Source organism: Hoplias malabaricus, chromosome 15 (assembly GCF_029633855.1).
Source record: "Hoplias malabaricus isolate fHopMal1 chromosome 15, fHopMal1.hap1, whole genome shotgun sequence".
Classification (NCBI taxonomy): domain Eukaryota; kingdom Metazoa; phylum Chordata; class Actinopteri; order Characiformes; family Erythrinidae; genus Hoplias; species Hoplias malabaricus.
The window spans coordinates 23,530,091-23,548,451 of record NC_089814.1 but is presented as its reverse complement, the minus strand read 5'-3'; the positions used below and the strand labels follow the sequence as shown (position 1 = coordinate 23,548,451).

Sequence of the window (18,361 nt, the reverse complement as noted above, 5' to 3'; positions counted from 1 at the left end):
GCGAGGCGCTGAACACATTACTCCGACAGCAGTCACAATCGCAGGGCAGTTTTCCAATCCGACCGCATGGACTTTGTCCAGAAGCTCCCCCCTCGTTAGGGCAGAGGAGACCGACTTCCCACGTGAAAGGCAGATCTGCTCCCCACGAAACTAATGAAAATGGCTTGATGGCCTGTGTCATACGCTGCTGGACTTTTAGCTTGAGTCTAAGCTGTGCATGGGCTTGTCTGTGGTAGCAACTGAAGTTCAGAGGGTGGTGAGCTACATCGCCCCTCCTGGTCCCAACATGGAACAGCGCACTCAGTAAGATCACTTCAACTTAAGCAGCCCTGAAGGGCACAGAGACGTTGCCTATGACCGCACTTTAAGGCATCTTGATTGAGCCATGGACCTTTAAAGCATTCAGCTGCGCCTCGTCCGGATGAGCTATCCATCGTCCAAGGCCTTGCGCTTGCGCGTGCCAGCTGGCGCGTACGCCGACCATGCTCTGTGTCGTTAGCCCTGTACCATGTGAGCCAAGAAGTCCCTGGGCTTTGGAGACGGGTATGTCTTTGGCATCAAATGATACGAGCGCAGCAAAGGAAAAGGGGAATTAGCTCAAATGGTAGAGCGCTCGCTTAGCATGCGAGAGGTAGCGGGATCGATGCCCGCATTCTCCAGCAAGAGCTTTTATCCAAGGTCCACGCAAAGAGACTGACAGAGGCCACGGCGCTTGCTGGGTTAACGTGAAAAAGCTGTTTTGGCCCGTACGGGTATCGAACCCGCGACCTTGGCGTTATTAGCACCACGCTCTAACCAACTGAGCTAACCGGCCTCGGGGACCGAGCGCCCGTCAAGCAGGAACGACAAAGGAGCTCCCAGTGACGACGATCGATGTACATGCAAGAAAAATGTTTCTCTCGGGCCGTGAAAAACAGAAGAGGAGCTCTCGTGTTTCTGCCCGGTTTCGAACCGGGGACCTTTCGCGTGTTAGGCGAACGTGATAACCACTACACTACAGAAACCAGCTACACTCCTCGAGGCCACCTTGAGATTCCACAGGCCACATGGGACCAGTACAGCTTGACTTTGGACTGACGTACTGATCAATTCTTTACATGGTGAAATACACCTGCACTTTACCGTGAGCCAGGACCCTGCGTCTTGTAGACTTGGCCGTACCGAAATCAGCCACTTTGCCCGTGGCGCAGTGGCCCTTTCTTTGATTTTCCAGCGAGGCGCTGAACACATTACTCCGACAGCAGTCACAATCGCAGGGCAGTTTTCCAATCCGACCGCATGGACTTTGTCCAGAAGCTCCCCCCTCGTTAGGGCAGAGGAGACCGACTTCCCACGTGAAAGGCAGATCTGCTCCCCACGAAACTAATGAAAATGGCTTGATGGCCTGTGTCATACGCTGCTGGACTTTTAGCTTGAGTCTAAGCTGTGCATGGGCTTGTCTGTGGTAGCAACTGAAGTTCAGAGGGTGGTGAGCTACATCGCCCCTCCTGGTCCCAACATGGAACAGCGCACTCAGTAAGATCACTTCAACTTAAGCAGCCCTGAAGGGCACAGAGACGTTGCCTATGACCGCACTTTAAGGCATCTTGATTGAGCCATGGACCTTTAAAGCATTCAGCTGCGCCTCGTCCGGATGAGCTATCCATCGTCCAAGGCCTTGCGCTTGCGCGTGCCAGCTGGCGCGTACGCCGACCATGCTCTGTGTCGTTAGCCCTGTACCATGTGAGCCAAGAAGTCCCTGGGCTTTGGAGACGGGTATGTCTTTGGCATCAAATGATACGAGCGCAGCAAAGGAAAAGGGGAATTAGCTCAAATGGTAGAGCGCTCGCTTAGCATGCGAGAGGTAGCGGGATCGATGCCCGCATTCTCCAGCAAGAGCTTTTATCCAAGGTCCACGCAAAGAGACTGACAGAGGCCACGGCGCTTGCTGGGTTAACGTGAAAAAGCTGTTTTGGCCCGTACGGGTATCGAACCCGCGACCTTGGCGTTATTAGCACCACGCTCTAACCAACTGAGCTAACCGGCCTCGGGGACCGAGCGCCCGTCAAGCAGGAACGACAAAGGAGCTCCCAGTGACGACGATCGATGTACATGCAAGAAAAATGTTTCTCTCGGGCCGTGAAAAACAGAAGAGGAGCTCTCGTGTTTCTGCCCGGTTTCGAACCGGGGACCTTTCGCGTGTTAGGCGAACGTGATAACCACTACACTACAGAAACCAGCTACACTCCTCGAGGCCACCTTGAGATTCCACAGGCCACATGGGACCAGTACAGCTTGACTTTGGACTGACGTACTGATCAATTCTTTACATGGTGAAATACACCTGCACTTTACCGTGAGCCAGGACCCTGCGTCTTGTAGACTTGGCCGTACCGAAATCAGCCACTTTGCCCGTGGCGCAGTGGCCCTTTCTTTGATTTTCCAGCGAGGCGCTGAACACATTACTCCGACAGCAGTCACAATCGCAGGGCAGTTTTCCAATCCGACCGCATGGACTTTGTCCAGAAGCTCCCCCCTCGTTAGGGCAGAGGAGACCGACTTCCCACGTGAAAGGCAGATCTGCTCCCCACGAAACTAATGAAAATGGCTTGATGGCCTGTGTCATACGCTGCTGGACTTTTAGCTTGAGTCTAAGCTGTGCATGGGCTTGTCTGTGGTAGCAACTGAAGTTCAGAGGGTGGTGAGCTACATCGCCCCTCCTGGTCCCAACATGGAACAGCGCACTCAGTAAGATCACTTCAACTTAAGCAGCCCTGAAGGGCACAGAGACGTTGCCTATGACCGCACTTTAAGGCATCTTGATTGAGCCATGGACCTTTAAAGCATTCAGCTGCGCCTCGTCCGGATGAGCTATCCATCGTCCAAGGCCTTGCGCTTGCGCGTGCCAGCTGGCGCGTACGCCGACCATGCTCTGTGTCGTTAGCCCTGTACCATGTGAGCCAAGAAGTCCCTGGGCTTTGGAGACGGGTATGTCTTTGGCATCAAATGATACGAGCGCAGCAAAGGAAAAGGGGAATTAGCTCAAATGGTAGAGCGCTCGCTTAGCATGCGAGAGGTAGCGGGATCGATGCCCGCATTCTCCAGCAAGAGCTTTTATCCAAGGTCCACGCAAAGAGACTGACAGAGGCCACGGCGCTTGCTGGGTTAACGTGAAAAAGCTGTTTTGGCCCGTACGGGTATCGAACCCGCGACCTTGGCGTTATTAGCACCACGCTCTAACCAACTGAGCTAACCGGCCTCGGGGACCGAGCGCCCGTCAAGCAGGAACGACAAAGGAGCTCCCAGTGACGACGATCGATGTACATGCAAGAAAAATGTTTCTTCTCAGGCCGTGAAAAACAGAAGAGGAGCTCTCGTGTTTCTGCCCGGTTTCGAACCGGGGACCTTTCGCGTGTTAGGCGAACGTGATAACCACTACACTACAGAAACCAGCTACACTCCTCGAGGCCACCTTGAGATTCCACAGGCCACATGGGACCAGTACAGCTTGACTTTGGACTGACGTACTGATCAATTCTTTACATGGTGAAATACACCTGCACTTTACCGTGAGCCAGGACCCTGCGTCTTGTAGACTTGGCCGTACCGAAATCAGCCACTTTGCCCGTGGCGCAGTGGCCCTTTCTTTGATTTTCCAGCGAGGCGCTGAACACATTACTCCGACAGCAGTCACAATCGCAGGGCAGTTTTCCAATCCGACCGCATGGACTTTGTCCAGAAGCTCCCCCCTCGTTAGGGCAGAGGAGACCGACTTCCCACGTGAAAGGCAGATCTGCTCCCCACGAAACTAATGAAAATGGCTTGATGGCCTGTGTCATACGCTGCTGGACTTTTAGCTTGAGTCTAAGCTGTGCATGGGCTTGTCTGTGGTAGCAACTGAAGTTCAGAGGGTGGTGAGCTACATCGCCCCTCCTGGTCCCAACATGGAACAGCGCACTCAGTAAGATCACTTCAACTTAAGCAGCCCTGAAGGGCACAGAGACGTTGCCTATGACCGCACTTTAAGGCATCTTGATTGAGCCATGGACCTTTAAAGCATTCAGCTGCGCCTCGTCCGGATGAGCTATCCATCGTCCAAGGCCTTGCGCTTGCGCGTGCCAGCTGGCGCGTACGCCGACCATGCTCTGTGTCGTTAGCCCTGTACCATGTGAGCCAAGAAGTCCCTGGGCTTTGGAGACGGGTATGTCTTTGGCATCAAATGATACGAGCGCAGCAAAGGAAAAGGGGAATTAGCTCAAATGGTAGAGCGCTCGCTTAGCATGCGAGAGGTAGCGGGATCGATGCCCGCATTCTCCAGCAAGAGCTTTTATCCAAGGTCCACGCAAAGAGACTGACAGAGGCCACGGCGCTTGCTGGGTTAACGTGAAAAAGCTGTTTTGGCCCGTACGGGTATCGAACCCGCGACCTTGGCGTTATTAGCACCACGCTCTAACCAACTGAGCTAACCGGCCTCGGGGACCGAGCGCCCGTCAAGCAGGAACGACAAAGGAGCTCCCAGTGACGACGATCGATGTACATGCAAGAAAAATGTTTCTCTCGGGCCGTGAAAAACAGAAGAGGAGCTCTCGTGTTTCTGCCCGGTTTCGAACCGGGGACCTTTCGCGTGTTAGGCGAACGTGATAACCACTACACTACAGAAACCAGCTACACTCCTCGAGGCCACCTTGAGATTCCACAGGCCACATGGGACCAGTACAGCTTGACTTTGGACTGACGTACTGATCAATTCTTTACATGGTGAAATACACCTGCACTTTACCGTGAGCCAGGACCCTGCGTCTTGTAGACTTGGCCGTACCGAAATCAGCCACTTTGCCCGTGGCGCAGTGGCCCTTTCTTTGATTTTCCAGCGAGGCGCTGAACACATTACTCCGACAGCAGTCACAATCGCAGGGCAGTTTTCCAATCCGACCGCATGGACTTTGTCCAGAAGCTCCCCCCTCGTTAGGGCAGAGGAGACCGACTTCCCACGTGAAAGGCAGATCTGCTCCCCACGAAACTAATGAAAATGGCTTGATGGCCTGTGTCATACGCTGCTGGACTTTTAGCTTGAGTCTAAGCTGTGCATGGGCTTGTCTGTGGTAGCAACTGAAGTTCAGAGGGTGGTGAGCTACATCGCCCCTCCTGGTCCCAACATGGAACAGCGCACTCAGTAAGATCACTTCAACTTAAGCAGCCCTGAAGGGCACAGAGACGTTGCCTATGACCGCACTTTAAGGCATCTTGATTGAGCCATGGACCTTTAAAGCATTCAGCTGCGCCTCGTCCGGATGAGCTATCCATCGTCCAAGGCCTTGCGCTTGCGCGTGCCAGCTGGCGCGTACGCCGACCATGCTCTGTGTCGTTAGCCCTGTACCATGTGAGCCAAGAAGTCCCTGGGCTTTGGAGACGGGTATGTCTTTGGCATCAAATGATACGAGCGCAGCAAAGGAAAAGGGGAATTAGCTCAAATGGTAGAGCGCTCGCTTAGCATGCGAGAGGTAGCGGGATCGATGCCCGCATTCTCCAGCAAGAGCTTTTATCCAAGGTCCACGCAAAGAGACTGACAGAGGCCACGGCGCTTGCTGGGTTAACGTGAAAAAGCTGTTTTGGCCCGTACGGGTATCGAACCCGCGACCTTGGCGTTATTAGCACCACGCTCTAACCAACTGAGCTAACCGGCCTCGGGGACCGAGCGCCCGTCAAGCAGGAACGACAAAGGAGCTCCCAGTGACGACGATCGATGTACATGCAAGAAAAATGTTTCTCTCGGGCCGTGAAAAACAGAAGAGGAGCTCTCGTGTTTCTGCCCGGTTTCGAACCGGGGACCTTTCGCGTGTTAGGCGAACGTGATAACCACTACACTACAGAAACCAGCTACACTCCTCGAGGCCACCTTGAGATTCCACAGGCCACATGGGACCAGTACAGCTTGACTTTGGACTGACGTACTGATCAATTCTTTACATGGTGAAATACACCTGCACTTTACCGTGAGCCAGGACCCTGCGTCTTGTAGACTTGGCCGTACCGAAATCAGCCACTTTGCCCGTGGCGCAGTGGCCCTTTCTTTGATTTTCCAGCGAGGCGCTGAACACATTACTCCGACAGCAGTCACAATCGCAGGGCAGTTTTCCAATCCGACCGCATGGACTTTGTCCAGAAGCTCCCCCCTCGTTAGGGCAGAGGAGACCGACTTCCCACGTGAAAGGCAGATCTGCTCCCCACGAAACTAATGAAAATGGCTTGATGGCCTGTGTCATACGCTGCTGGACTTTTAGCTTGAGTCTAAGCTGTGCATGGGCTTGTCTGTGGTAGCAACTGAAGTTCAGAGGGTGGTGAGCTACATCGCCCCTCCTGGTCCCAACATGGAACAGCGCACTCAGTAAGATCACTTCAACTTAAGCAGCCCTGAAGGGCACAGAGACGTTGCCTATGACCGCACTTTAAGGCATCTTGATTGAGCCATGGACCTTTAAAGCATTCAGCTGCGCCTCGTCCGGATGAGCTATCCATCGTCCAAGGCCTTGCGCTTGCGCGTGCCAGCTGGCGCGTACGCCGACCATGCTCTGTGTCGTTAGCCCTGTACCATGTGAGCCAAGAAGTCCCTGGGCTTTGGAGACGGGTATGTCTTTGGCATCAAATGATACGAGCGCAGCAAAGGAAAAGGGGAATTAGCTCAAATGGTAGAGCGCTCGCTTAGCATGCGAGAGGTAGCGGGATCGATGCCCGCATTCTCCAGCAAGAGCTTTTATCCAAGGTCCACGCAAAGAGACTGACAGAGGCCACGGCGCTTGCTGGGTTAACGTGAAAAAGCTGTTTTGGCCCGTACGGGTATCGAACCCGCGACCTTGGCGTTATTAGCACCACGCTCTAATCAACTGAGCTAACCGGCCTCGGGGACCGAGCGCCCGTCAAGCAGGAACGACAAAGGAGCTCCCAGTGACGACGATCGATGTACATGCAAGAAAAATGTTTCTCTCGGGCCGTGAAAAACAGAAGAGGAGCTCTCGTGTTTCTGCCCGGTTTCGAACCGGGGACCTTTCGCGTGTTAGGCGAACGTGATAACCACTACACTACAGAAACCAGCTACACTCCTCGAGGCCACCTTGAGATTCCACAGGCCACATGGGACCAGTACAGCTTGACTTTGGACTGACGTACTGATCAATTCTTTACATGGTGAAATACACCTGCACTTTACCGTGAGCCAGGACCCTGCGTCTTGTAGACTTGGCCGTACCGAAATCAGCCACTTTGCCCGTGGCGCAGTGGCCCTTTCTTTGTTTTTCCAGTGTGGCGCTGAACACATTACTCCGACAGCAGTCACAATCGCAGGGCAGTTTTCCAATCCGACCGCATGGACTTTGTCCAGAAGCTCCCCCCTCGTTAGGGCAGAGGAGACCGACTTCCCACGTGAAAGGCAGATCTGCTCCCCACGAAACTAATGAAAATGGCTTGATGGCCTGTGTCATACGCTGCTGGACTTTTAGCTTGAGTCTAAGCTGTGCATGGGCTTGTCTGTGGTAGCAACTGAAGTTCAGAGGGTGGTGAGCTACATCGCCCCTCCTGGTCCCAACATGGAACAGCGCACTCAGTAAGATCACTTCAACTTAAGCAGCCCTGAAGGGCACAGAGACGTTGCCTATGACCGCACTTTAAGGCATCTTGATTGAGCCATGGACCTTTAAAGCATTCAGCTGCGCCTCGTCCGGATGAGCTATCCATCGTCCAAGGCCTTGCGCTTGCGCGTGCCAGCTGGCGCGTACGCCGACCATGCTCTGTGTCGTTAGCCCTGTACCATGTGAGCCAAGAAGTCCCTGGGCTTTGGAGACGGGTATGTCTTTGGCATCAAATGATACGAGCGCAGCAAAGGAAAAGGGGAATTAGCTCAAATGGTAGAGCGCTCGCTTAGCATGCGAGAGGTAGCGGGATCGATGCCCGCATTCTCCAGCAAGAGCTTTTATCCAAGGTCCACGCAAAGAGACTGACAGAGGCCACGGCGCTTGCTGGGTTAACGTGAAAAAGCTGTTTTGGCCCGTACGGGTATCGAACCCGCGACCTTGGCGTTATTAGCACCACGCTCTAACCAACTGAGCTAACCGGCCTCGGGGACCGAGCGCCCGTCAAGCAGGAACGACAAAGGAGCTCCCAGTGACGACGATCGATGTACATGCAAGAAAAATGTTTCTCTCGGGCCGTGAAAAACAGAAGAGGAGCTCTCGTGTTTCTGCCCGGTTTCGAACCGGGGACCTTTCGCGTGTTAGGCGAACGTGATAACCACTACACTACAGAAACCAGCTACACTCCTCGAGGCCACCTTGAGATTCCACAGGCCACATGGGACCAGTACAGCTTGACTTTGGACTGACGTACTGATCAATTCTTTACATGGTGAAATACACCTGCACTTTACCGTGAGCCAGGACCCTGCGTCTTGTAGACTTGGCCGTACCGAAATCAGCCACTTTGCCCGTGGCGCAGTGGCCCTTTCTTTGTTTTTCCAGTGAGGCGCTGAACACATTACTCCGACAGCAGTCACAATCGCAGGGCAGTTTTCCAATCCGACCGCATGGACTTTGTCCAGAAGCTCCCCCCTCGTTAGGGCAGAGGAGACCGACTTCCCACGTGAAAGGCAGATCTGCTCCCCACGAAACTAATGAAAATGGCTTGATGGCCTGTGTCATACGCTGCTGGACTTTTAGCTTGAGTCTAAGCTGTGCATGGGCTTGTCTGTGGTAGCAACTGAAGTTCAGAGGGTGGTGAGCTACATCGCCCCTCCTGGTCCCAACATGGAACAGCGCACTCAGTAAGATCACTTCAACTTAAGCAGCCCTGAAGGGCACAGAGACGTTGCCTATGACCGCACTTTAAGGCATCTTGATTGAGCCATGGACCTTTAAAGCATTCAGCTGCGCCTCGTCCGGATGAGCTATCCATCGTCCAAGGCCTTGCGCTTGCGCGTGCCAGCTGGCGCGTACGCCGACCATGCTCTGTGTCGTTAGCCCTGTACCATGTGAGCCAAGAAGTCCCTGGGCTTTGGAGACGGGTATGTCTTTGGCATCAAATGATACGAGCGCAGCAAAGGAAAAGGGGAATTAGCTCAAATGGTAGAGCGCTCGCTTAGCATGCGAGAGGTAGCGGGATCGATGCCCGCATTCTCCAGCAAGAGCTTTTATCCAAGGTCCACGCAAAGAGACTGACAGAGGCCACGGCGCTTGCTGGGTTAACGTGAAAAAGCTGTTTTGGCCCGTACGGGTATCGAACCCGCGACCTTGGCGTTATTAGCACCACGCTCTAACCAACTGAGCTAACCGGCCTCGGGGACCGAGCGCCCGTCAAGCAGGAACGACAAAGGAGCTCCCAGTGACGACGATCGATGTACATGCAAGAAAAATGTTTCTCTCGGGCCGTGAAAAACAGAAGAGGAGCTCTCGTGTTTCTGCCCGGTTTCGAACCGGGGACCTTTCGCGTGTTAGGCGAACGTGATAACCACTACACTACAGAAACCAGCTACACTCCTCGAGGCCACCTTGAGATTCCACAGGCCACATGGGACCAGTACAGCTTGACTTTGGACTGACGTACTGATCAATTCTTTACATGGTGAAATACACCTGCACTTTACCGTGAGCCAGGACCCTGCGTCTTGGAGACTTGGCCGTACCGAAATCAGCCACTTTGCCCGTGGCGCAGTGGCCCTTTCTTTGATTTTCCAGCGAGGCGCTGAACACATTACTCCGACAGCAGTCACAATCGCAGGGCAGTTTTCCAATCCGACCGCATGGACTTTGTCCAGAAGCTCCCCCCTCGTTAGGGCAGAGGAGACCGACTTCCCACGTGAAAGGCAGATCTGCTCCCCACGAAACTAATGAAAATGGCTTGATGGCCTGTGTCATACGCTGCTGGACTTTTAGCTTGAGTCTAAGCTGTGCATGGGCTTGTCTGTGGTAGCAACTGAAGTTCAGAGGGTGGTGAGCTACATCGCCCCTCCTGGTCCCAACATGGAACAGCGCACTCAGTAAGATCACTTCAACTTAAGCAGCCCTGAAGGGCACAGAGACGTTGCCTATGACCGCACTTTAAGGCATCTTGATTGAGCCATGGACCTTTAAAGCATTCAGCTGCGCCTCGTCCGGATGAGCTATCCATCGTCCAAGGCCTTGCGCTTGCGCGTGCCAGCTGGCGCGTACGCCGACCATGCTCTGTGTCGTTAGCCCTGTACCATGTGAGCCAAGAAGTCCCTGGGCTTTGGAGACGGGTATGTCTTTGGCATCAAATGATACGAGCGCAGCAAAGGAAAAGGGGAATTAGCTCAAATGGTAGAGCGCTCGCTTAGCATGCGAGAGGTAGCGGGATCGATGCCCGCATTCTCCAGCAAGAGCTTTTATCCAAGGTCCACGCAAAGAGACTGACAGAGGCCACGGCGCTTGCTGGGTTAACGTGAAAAAGCTGTTTTGGCCCGTACGGGTATCGAACCCGCGACCTTGGCGTTATTAGCACCACGCTCTAACCAACTGAGCTAACCGGCCTCGGGGACCGAGCGCCCGTCAAGCAGGAACGACAAAGGAGCTCCCAGTGACGACGATCGATGTACATGCAAGAAAAATGTTTCTCTCGGGCCGTGAAAAACAGAAGAGGAGCTCTCGTGTTTCTGCCCGGTTTCGAACCGGGGACCTTTCGCGTGTTAGGCGAACGTGATAACCACTACACTACAGAAACCAGCTACACTCCTCGAGGCCACCTTGAGATTCCACAGGCCACATGGGACCAGTACAGCTTGACTTTGGACTGACGTACTGATCAATTCTTTACATGGTGAAATACACCTGCACTTTACCGTGAGCCAGGACCCTGCGTCTTGTAGACTTGGCCGTACCGAAATCAGCCACTTTGCCCGTGGCGCAGTGGCCCTTTCTTTGATTTTCCAGCGAGGCGCTGAACACATTACTCCGACAGCAGTCACAATCGCAGGGCAGTTTTCCAATCCGACCGCATGGACTTTGTCCAGAAGCTCCCCCCTCGTTAGGGCAGAGGAGACCGACTTCCCACGTGAAAGGCAGATCTGCTCCCCACGAAACTAATGAAAATGGCTTGATGGCCTGTGTCATACGCTGCTGGACTTTTAGCTTGAGTCTAAGCTGTGCATGGGCTTGTCTGTGGTAGCAACTGAAGTTCAGAGGGTGGTGAGCTACATCGCCCCTCCTGGTCCCAACATGGAACAGCGCACTCAGTAAGATCACTTCAACTTAAGCAGCCCTGAAGGGCACAGAGACGTTGCCTATGACCGCACTTTAAGGCATCTTGATTGAGCCATGGACCTTTAAAGCATTCAGCTGCGCCTCGTCCGGATGAGCTATCCATCGTCCAAGGCCTTGCGCTTGCGCGTGCCAGCTGGCGCGTACGCCGACCATGCTCTGTGTCGTTAGCCCTGTACCATGTGAGCCAAGAAGTCCCTGGGCTTTGGAGACGGGTATGTCTTTGGCATCAAATGATACGAGCGCAGCAAAGGAAAAGGGGAATTAGCTCAAATGGTAGAGCGCTCGCTTAGCATGCGAGAGGTAGCGGGATCGATGCCCGCATTCTCCAGCAAGAGCTTTTATCCAAGGTCCACGCAAAGAGACTGACAGAGGCCACGGCGCTTGCTGGGTTAACGTGAAAAAGCTGTTTTGGCCCGTACGGGTATCGAACCCGCGACCTTGGCGTTATTAGCACCACGCTCTAACCAACTGAGCTAACCGGCCTCGGGGACCGAGCGCCCGTCAAGCAGGAACGACAAAGGAGCTCCCAGTGACGACGATCGATGTACATGCAAGAAAAATGTTTCTCTCGGGCCGTGAAAAACAGAAGAGGAGCTCTCGTGTTTCTGCCCGGTTTCGAACCGGGGACCTTTCGCGTGTTAGGCGAACGTGATAACCACTACACTACAGAAACCAGCTACACTCCTCGAGGCCACCTTGAGATTCCACAGGCCACATGGGACCAGTACAGCTTGACTTTGGACTGACGTACTGATCAATTCTTTACATGGTGAAATACACCTGCACTTTACCGTGAGCCAGGACCCTGCGTCTTGTAGACTTGGCCGTACCGAAATCAGCCACTTTGCCCGTGGCGCAGTGGCCCTTTCTTTGATTTTCCAGCGAGGCGCTGAACACATTACTCCGACAGCAGTCACAATCGCAGGGCAGTTTTCCAATCCGACCGCATGGACTTTGTCCAGAAGCTCCCCCCTCGTTAGGGCAGAGGAGACCGACTTCCCACGTGAAAGGCAGATCTGCTCCCCACGAAACTAATGAAAATGGCTTGATGGCCTGTGTCATACGCTGCTGGACTTTTAGCTTGAGTCTAAGCTGTGCATGGGCTTGTCTGTGGTAGCAACTGAAGTTCAGAGGGTGGTGAGCTACATCGCCCCTCCTGGTCCCAACATGGAACAGCGCACTCAGTAAGATCACTTCAACTTAAGCAGCCCTGAAGGGCACAGAGACGTTGCCTATGACCGCACTTTAAGGCATCTTGATTGAGCCATGGACCTTTAAAGCATTCAGCTGCGCCTCGTCCGGATGAGCTATCCATCGTCCAAGGCCTTGCGCTTGCGCGTGCCAGCTGGCGCGTACGCCGACCATGCTCTGTGTCGTTAGCCCTGTACCATGTGAGCCAAGAAGTCCCTGGGCTTTGGAGACGGGTATGTCTTTGGCATCAAATGATACGAGCGCAGCAAAGGAAAAGGGGAATTAGCTCAAATGGTAGAGCGCTCGCTTAGCATGCGAGAGGTAGCGGGATCGATGCCCGCATTCTCCAGCAAGAGCTTTTATCCAAGGTCCACGCAAAGAGACTGACAGAGGCCACGGCGCTTGCTGGGTTAACGTGAAAAAGCTGTTTTGGCCCGTACGGGTATCGAACCCGCGACCTTGGCGTTATTAGCACCACGCTCTAACCAACTGAGCTAACCGGCCTCGGGGACCGAACGCCCGTCAAGCAGGAATGACAAAGGAGCTCCCAGTGACGACGATCGATGTACATGCAAGAAAAATGTTTCTCTCGGGCCGTGAAAAACAGAAGAGGAGCTCTCGTGTTTCTGCCCGGTTTCGAACCGGGGACCTTTCGCGTGTTAGGCGAACGTGATAACCACTACACTACAGAAACCAGCTACACTCCTCGAGGCCACCTTGAGATTCCACAGGCCACATGGGACCAGTACAGCTTGACTTTGGACTGACGTACTGATCAATTCTTTACATGGTGAAATACACCTGCACTTTACCGTGAGCCAGGACCCTGCGTCTTGTAGACTTGGCCGTACCGAAATCAGCCACTTTGCCCGTGGCGCAGTGGCCCTTTCTTTGATTTTCCAGCGAGGCGCTGAACACATTACTCCGACAGCAGTCACAATCGCAGGGCAGTTTTCCAATCCGACCGCATGGACTTTGTCCAGAAGCTCCCCCCTCGTTAGGGCAGAGGAGACCGACTTCCCACGTGAAAGGCAGATCTGCTCCCCACGAAACTAATGAAAATGGCTTGATGGCCTGTGTCATACGCTGCTGGACTTTTAGCTTGAGTCTAAGCTGTGCATGGGCTTGTCTGTGGTAGCAACTGAAGTTCAGAGGGTGGTGAGCTACATCGCCCCTCCTGGTCCCAACATGGAACAGCGCACTCAGTAAGATCACTTCAACTTAAGCAGCCCTGAAGGGCACAGAGACGTTGCCTATGACCGCACTTTAAGGCATCTTGATTGAGCCATGGACCTTTAAAGCATTCAGCTGCGCCTCGTCCGGATGAGCTATCCATCGTCCAAGGCCTTGCGCTTGCGCGTGCCAGCTGGCGCGTACGCCGACCATGCTCTGTGTCGTTAGCCCTGTACCATGTGAGCCAAGAAGTCCCTGGGCTTTGGAGACGGGTATGTCTTTGGCATCAAATGATACGAGCGCAGCAAAGGAAAAGGGGAATTAGCTCAAATGGTAGAGCGCTCGCTTAGCATGCGAGAGGTAGCGGGATCGATGCCCGCATTCTCCAGCAAGAGCTTTTATCCAAGGTCCACGCAAAGAGACTGACAGAGGCCACGGCGCTTGCTGGGTTAACGTGAAAAAGCTGTTTTGGCCCGTACGGGTATCGAACCCGCGACCTTGGCGTTATTAGCACCACGCTCTAACCAACTGAGCTAACCGGCCTCGGGGACCGAACGCCCGTCAAGCAGGAATGACAAAGGAGCTCCCAGTGACGACGATCGATGTACATGCAAGAAAAATGTTTCTCTCGGGCCGTGAAAAACAGAAGAGGAGCTCTCGTGTTTCTGCCCGGTTTCGAACCGGGGACCTTTCGCGTGTTAGGCGAACGTGATAACCACTACACTACAGAAACCAGCTACACTCCTCGAGGCCACCTTGAGATTCCACAGGCCACATGGGACCAGTACAGCTTGACTTTGGACTGACGTACTGATCAATTCTTTACATGGTGAAATACACCTGCACTTTACCGTGAGCCAGGACCCTGCGTCTTGTAGACTTGGCCGTACCGAAATCAGCCACTTTGCCCGTGGCGCAGTGGCCCTTTCTTTGATTTTCCAGCGAGGCGCTGAACACATTACTCCGACAGCAGTCACAATCGCAGGGCAGTTTTCCAATCCGACCGCATGGACTTTGTCCAGAAGCTCCCCCCTCGTTAGGGCAGAGGAGACCGACTTCCCACGTGAAAGGCAGATCTGCTCCCCACGAAACTAATGAAAATGGCTTGATGGCCTGTGTCATACGCTGCTGGACTTTTAGCTTGAGTCTAAGCTGTGCATGGGCTTGTCTGTGGTAGCAACTGAAGTTCAGAGGGTGGTGAGCTACATCGCCCCTCCTGGTCCCAACATGGAACAGCGCACTCAGTAAGATCACTTCAACTTAAGCAGCCCTGAAGGGCACAGAGACGTTGCCTATGACCGCACTTTAAGGCATCTTGATTGAGCCATGGACCTTTAAAGCATTCAGCTGCGCCTCGTCCGGATGAGCTATCCATCGTCCAAGGCCTTGCGCTTGCGCGTGCCAGCTGGCGCGTACGCCGACCATGCTCTGTGTCGTTAGCCCTGTACCATGTGAGCCAAGAAGTCCCTGGGCTTTGGAGACGGGTATGTCTTTGGCATCAAATGATACGAGCGCAGCAAAGGAAAAGGGGAATTAGCTCAAATGGTAGAGCGCTCGCTTAGCATGCGAGAGGTAGCGGGATCGATGCCCGCATTCTCCAGCAAGAGCTTTTATCCAAGGTCCACGCAAAGAGACTGACAGAGGCCACGGCGCTTGCTGGGTTAACGTGAAAAAGCTGTTTTGGCCCGTACGGGTATCGAACCCGCGACCTTGGCGTTATTAGCACCACGCTCTAACCAACTGAGCTAACCGGCCTCGGGGACCGAGCGCCCGTCAAGCAGGAACGACAAAGGAGCTCCCAGTGACGACGATCGATGTACATGCAAGAAAAATGTTTCTCTCGGGCCGTGAAAAACAGAAGAGGAGCTCTCGTGTTTCTGCCCGGTTTCGAACCGGGGACCTTTCGCGTGTTAGGCGAACGTGATAACCACTACACTACAGAAACCAGCTACACTCCTCGAGGCCACCTTGAGATTCCACAGGCCACATGGGACCAGTACAGCTTGACTTTGGACTGACGTACTGATCAATTCTTTACATGGTGAAATACACCTGCACTTTACCGTGAGCCAGGACCCTGCGTCTTGTAGACTTGGCCGTACCGAAATCAGCCACTTTGCCCGTGGCGCAGTGGCCCTTTCTTTGATTTTCCAGCGAGGCGCTGAACACATTACTCCGACAGCAGTCACAATCGCAGGGCAGTTTTCCAATCCGACCGCATGGACTTTGTCCAGAAGCTCCCCCCTCGTTAGGGCAGAGGAGACCGACTTCCCACGTGAAAGGCAGATCTGCTCCCCACGAAACTAATGAAAATGGCTTGATGGCCTGTGTCATACGCTGCTGGACTTTTAGCTTGAGTCTAAGCTGTGCATGGGCTTGTCTGTGGTAGCAACTGAAGTTCAGAGGGTGGTGAGCTACATCGCCCCTCCTGGTCCCAACATGGAACAGCGCACTCAGTAAGATCACTTCAACTTAAGCAGCCCTGAAGGGCACAGAGACGTTGCCTATGACCGCACTTTAAGGCATCTTGATTGAGCCATGGACCTTTAAAGCATTCAGCTGCGCCTCGTCCGGATGAGCTATCCATCGTCCAAGGCCTTGCGCTTGCGCGTGCCAGCTGGCGCGTACGCCGACCATGCTCTGTGTCGTTAGCCCTGTACCATGTGAGCCAAGAAGTCCCTGGGCTTTGGAGACGGGTATGTCTTTGGCATCAAATGATACGAGCGCAGCAAAGGAAAAGGGGAATTAGCTCAAATGGTAGAGCGCTCGCTTAGCATGCGAGAGGTAGCGGGATCGATGCCCGCATTCTCCAGCAAGAGCTTTTATCCAAGGTCCACGCAAAGAGACTGACAGAGGCCACGGCGCTTGCTGGGTTAACGTGAAAAAGCTGTTTTGGCCCGTACGGGTATCGAACCCGCGACCTTGGCGTTATTAGCACCACGCTCTAACCAACTGAGCTAACCGGCCTCGGGGACCGAGCGCCCGTCAAGCAGGAACGACAAAGGAGCTCCCAGTGACGACGATCGATGTACATGCAAGAAAAATGTTTCTCTCGGGCCGTGAAAAACAGAAGAGGAGCTCTCGTGTTTCTGCCCGGTTTCGAACCGGGGACCTTTCGCGTGTTAGGCGAACGTGATAACCACTACACTACAGAAACCAGCTACACTCCTCGAGGCCACCTTGAGATTCCACAGGCCACATGGGACCAGTACAGCTTGACTTTGGACTGACGTACTGATCAATTCTTTACATGGTGAAATACACCTGCACTTTACCGTGAGCCAGGACCCTGCGTCTTGTAGACTTGGCCGTACCGAAATCAGCCACTTTGCCCGTGGCGCAGTGGCCCTTTCTTTGATTTTCCAGCGAGGCGCTGAACACATTACTCCGACAGCAGTCACAATCGCAGGGCAGTTTTCCAATCCGACCGCATGGACTTTGTCCAGAAGCTCCCCCCTCGTTAGGGCAGAGGAGACCGACTTCCCACGTGAAAGGCAGATCTGCTCCCCACGAAACTAATGAAAATGGCTTGATGGCCTGTGTCATACGCTGCTGGACTTTTAGCTTGAGTCTAAGCTGTGCATGGGCTTGTCTGTGGTAGCAACTGAAGTTCAGAGGGTGGTGAGCTACATCGCCCCTCCTGGTCCCAACATGGAACAGCGCACTCAGTAAGATCACTTCAACTTAAGCAGCCCTGAAGGGCACAGAGACGTTGCCTATGACCGCACTTTAAGGCATCTTGATTGAGCCATGGACCTTTAAAGCATTCAGCTGCGCCTCGTCCGGATGAGCTATCCATCGTCCAAGGCCTTGCGCTTGCGCGTGCCAGCTGGCGCGTACGCCGACCATGCTCTGTGTCGTTAGCCCTGTACCATGTGAGCCAAGAAGTCCCTGGGCTTTGGAGACGGGTATGTCTTTGGCATCAAATGATACGAGCGCAGCAAAGGAAAAGGGGAATTAGCTCAAATGGTAGAGCGCTCGCTTAGCATGCGAGAGGTAGCGGGATCGATGCCCGCATTCTCCAGCAAGAGCTTTTATCCAAGGTCCACGCAAAGAGACTGACAGAGGCCACGGCGCTTGCTGGGTTAACGTGAAAAAGCTGTTTTGGCCCGTACGGGGATCGAACCCGCGACCTTGGCGTTATTAGCACCACGCTCTAACCAACTGAGCTAACCGGCCTCGGGGACCGAGCGCCCGTCAAGCAGGAACGACAAAGGAGCTCCCAGTGACGACGATCGATGTACATGCAAGAAAAATGTTTCTCTCGGGCCGTGAAAAACAGAAGAGGAGCTCTCGTGTTTCTGCCCGGTTTCGAACCGGGGACCTTTCGCGTGTTAGGCGAACGTGATAACCACTACACTACAGAAACCAGCTACACTCCTCGAGGCCACCTTGAGATTCCACAGGCCACATGGGACCAGTACAGCTTGACTTTGGACTGACGTACTGATCAATTCTTTACATGGTGAAATACACCTGCACTTTACCGTGAGCCAGGACCCTGCGTCTTGGAGACTTGGCCGTACCGAAATCAGCCACTTTGCCCGTGGCGCAGTGGCCCTTTCTTTGATTTTCCAGCGAGGCGCTGAACACATTACTCCGACAGCAGTCACAATCGCAGGGCAGTTTTCCAATCCGACCGCATGGACTTTGTCCAGAAGCTCCCCCCTCGTTAGGGCAGAGGAGACCGACTTCCCACGTGAAAGGCAGATCTGCTCCCCACGAAACTAATGAAAATGGCTTGATGGCCTGTGTCA

The 18,361-nt window shown here is 53.9% G+C and overlaps 16 non-coding genes across 16 annotated transcripts; all 16 read right to left on the bottom strand.

Moving 5' to 3' along the window:
* Positions 1-931: 931 nt before the first annotated feature.
* trnav-aac (transfer RNA valine (anticodon AAC)) lies at positions 932-1,004 on the bottom strand. The gene has a single exon. It is a non-coding gene; the product is annotated as a tRNA-Val (tRNA).
* A 1,139-nt stretch (positions 1,005-2,143) lies between these two features.
* Positions 2,144-2,216, bottom strand: trnav-aac (transfer RNA valine (anticodon AAC)). The gene has a single exon. It is a non-coding gene; the product is annotated as a tRNA-Val (tRNA).
* A 1,140-nt stretch (positions 2,217-3,356) lies between these two features.
* trnav-aac (transfer RNA valine (anticodon AAC)) lies at positions 3,357-3,429 on the bottom strand. The gene has a single exon. It is a non-coding gene; the product is annotated as a tRNA-Val (tRNA).
* A 1,139-nt stretch (positions 3,430-4,568) lies between these two features.
* On the bottom strand, positions 4,569-4,641 carry trnav-aac (transfer RNA valine (anticodon AAC)). Its single transcript has one exon. It is a non-coding gene; the product is annotated as a tRNA-Val (tRNA).
* Positions 4,642-5,780: 1,139 nt separating this feature from the next.
* Positions 5,781-5,853, bottom strand: trnav-aac (transfer RNA valine (anticodon AAC)). The gene has a single exon. It is a non-coding gene; the product is annotated as a tRNA-Val (tRNA).
* Positions 5,854-6,992: 1,139 nt separating this feature from the next.
* trnav-aac (transfer RNA valine (anticodon AAC)) lies at positions 6,993-7,065 on the bottom strand. Its single transcript has one exon. It is a non-coding gene; the product is annotated as a tRNA-Val (tRNA).
* Positions 7,066-8,204: 1,139 nt separating this feature from the next.
* On the bottom strand, positions 8,205-8,277 carry trnav-aac (transfer RNA valine (anticodon AAC)). Its single transcript has one exon. It is a non-coding gene; the product is annotated as a tRNA-Val (tRNA).
* A 1,139-nt stretch (positions 8,278-9,416) lies between these two features.
* On the bottom strand, positions 9,417-9,489 carry trnav-aac (transfer RNA valine (anticodon AAC)). Its single transcript has one exon. It is a non-coding gene; the product is annotated as a tRNA-Val (tRNA).
* A 1,139-nt stretch (positions 9,490-10,628) lies between these two features.
* On the bottom strand, positions 10,629-10,701 carry trnav-aac (transfer RNA valine (anticodon AAC)). Its single transcript has one exon. It is a non-coding gene; the product is annotated as a tRNA-Val (tRNA).
* A 1,139-nt stretch (positions 10,702-11,840) lies between these two features.
* trnav-aac (transfer RNA valine (anticodon AAC)) lies at positions 11,841-11,913 on the bottom strand. Its single transcript has one exon. It is a non-coding gene; the product is annotated as a tRNA-Val (tRNA).
* Positions 11,914-13,052: 1,139 nt separating this feature from the next.
* Positions 13,053-13,125, bottom strand: trnav-aac (transfer RNA valine (anticodon AAC)). Its single transcript has one exon. It is a non-coding gene; the product is annotated as a tRNA-Val (tRNA).
* Positions 13,126-14,264: 1,139 nt separating this feature from the next.
* On the bottom strand, positions 14,265-14,337 carry trnav-aac (transfer RNA valine (anticodon AAC)). The gene has a single exon. It is a non-coding gene; the product is annotated as a tRNA-Val (tRNA).
* A 1,139-nt stretch (positions 14,338-15,476) lies between these two features.
* Positions 15,477-15,549, bottom strand: trnav-aac (transfer RNA valine (anticodon AAC)). Its single transcript has one exon. It is a non-coding gene; the product is annotated as a tRNA-Val (tRNA).
* Positions 15,550-16,688: 1,139 nt separating this feature from the next.
* Positions 16,689-16,761, bottom strand: trnav-aac (transfer RNA valine (anticodon AAC)). Its single transcript has one exon. It is a non-coding gene; the product is annotated as a tRNA-Val (tRNA).
* A 948-nt stretch (positions 16,762-17,709) lies between these two features.
* trnai-aau (transfer RNA isoleucine (anticodon AAU)) lies at positions 17,710-17,783 on the bottom strand. Its single transcript has one exon. It is a non-coding gene; the product is annotated as a tRNA-Ile (tRNA).
* A 117-nt stretch (positions 17,784-17,900) lies between these two features.
* Positions 17,901-17,973, bottom strand: trnav-aac (transfer RNA valine (anticodon AAC)). Its single transcript has one exon. It is a non-coding gene; the product is annotated as a tRNA-Val (tRNA).
* Between the last annotated feature and the right edge of the window lie 388 nt (positions 17,974-18,361).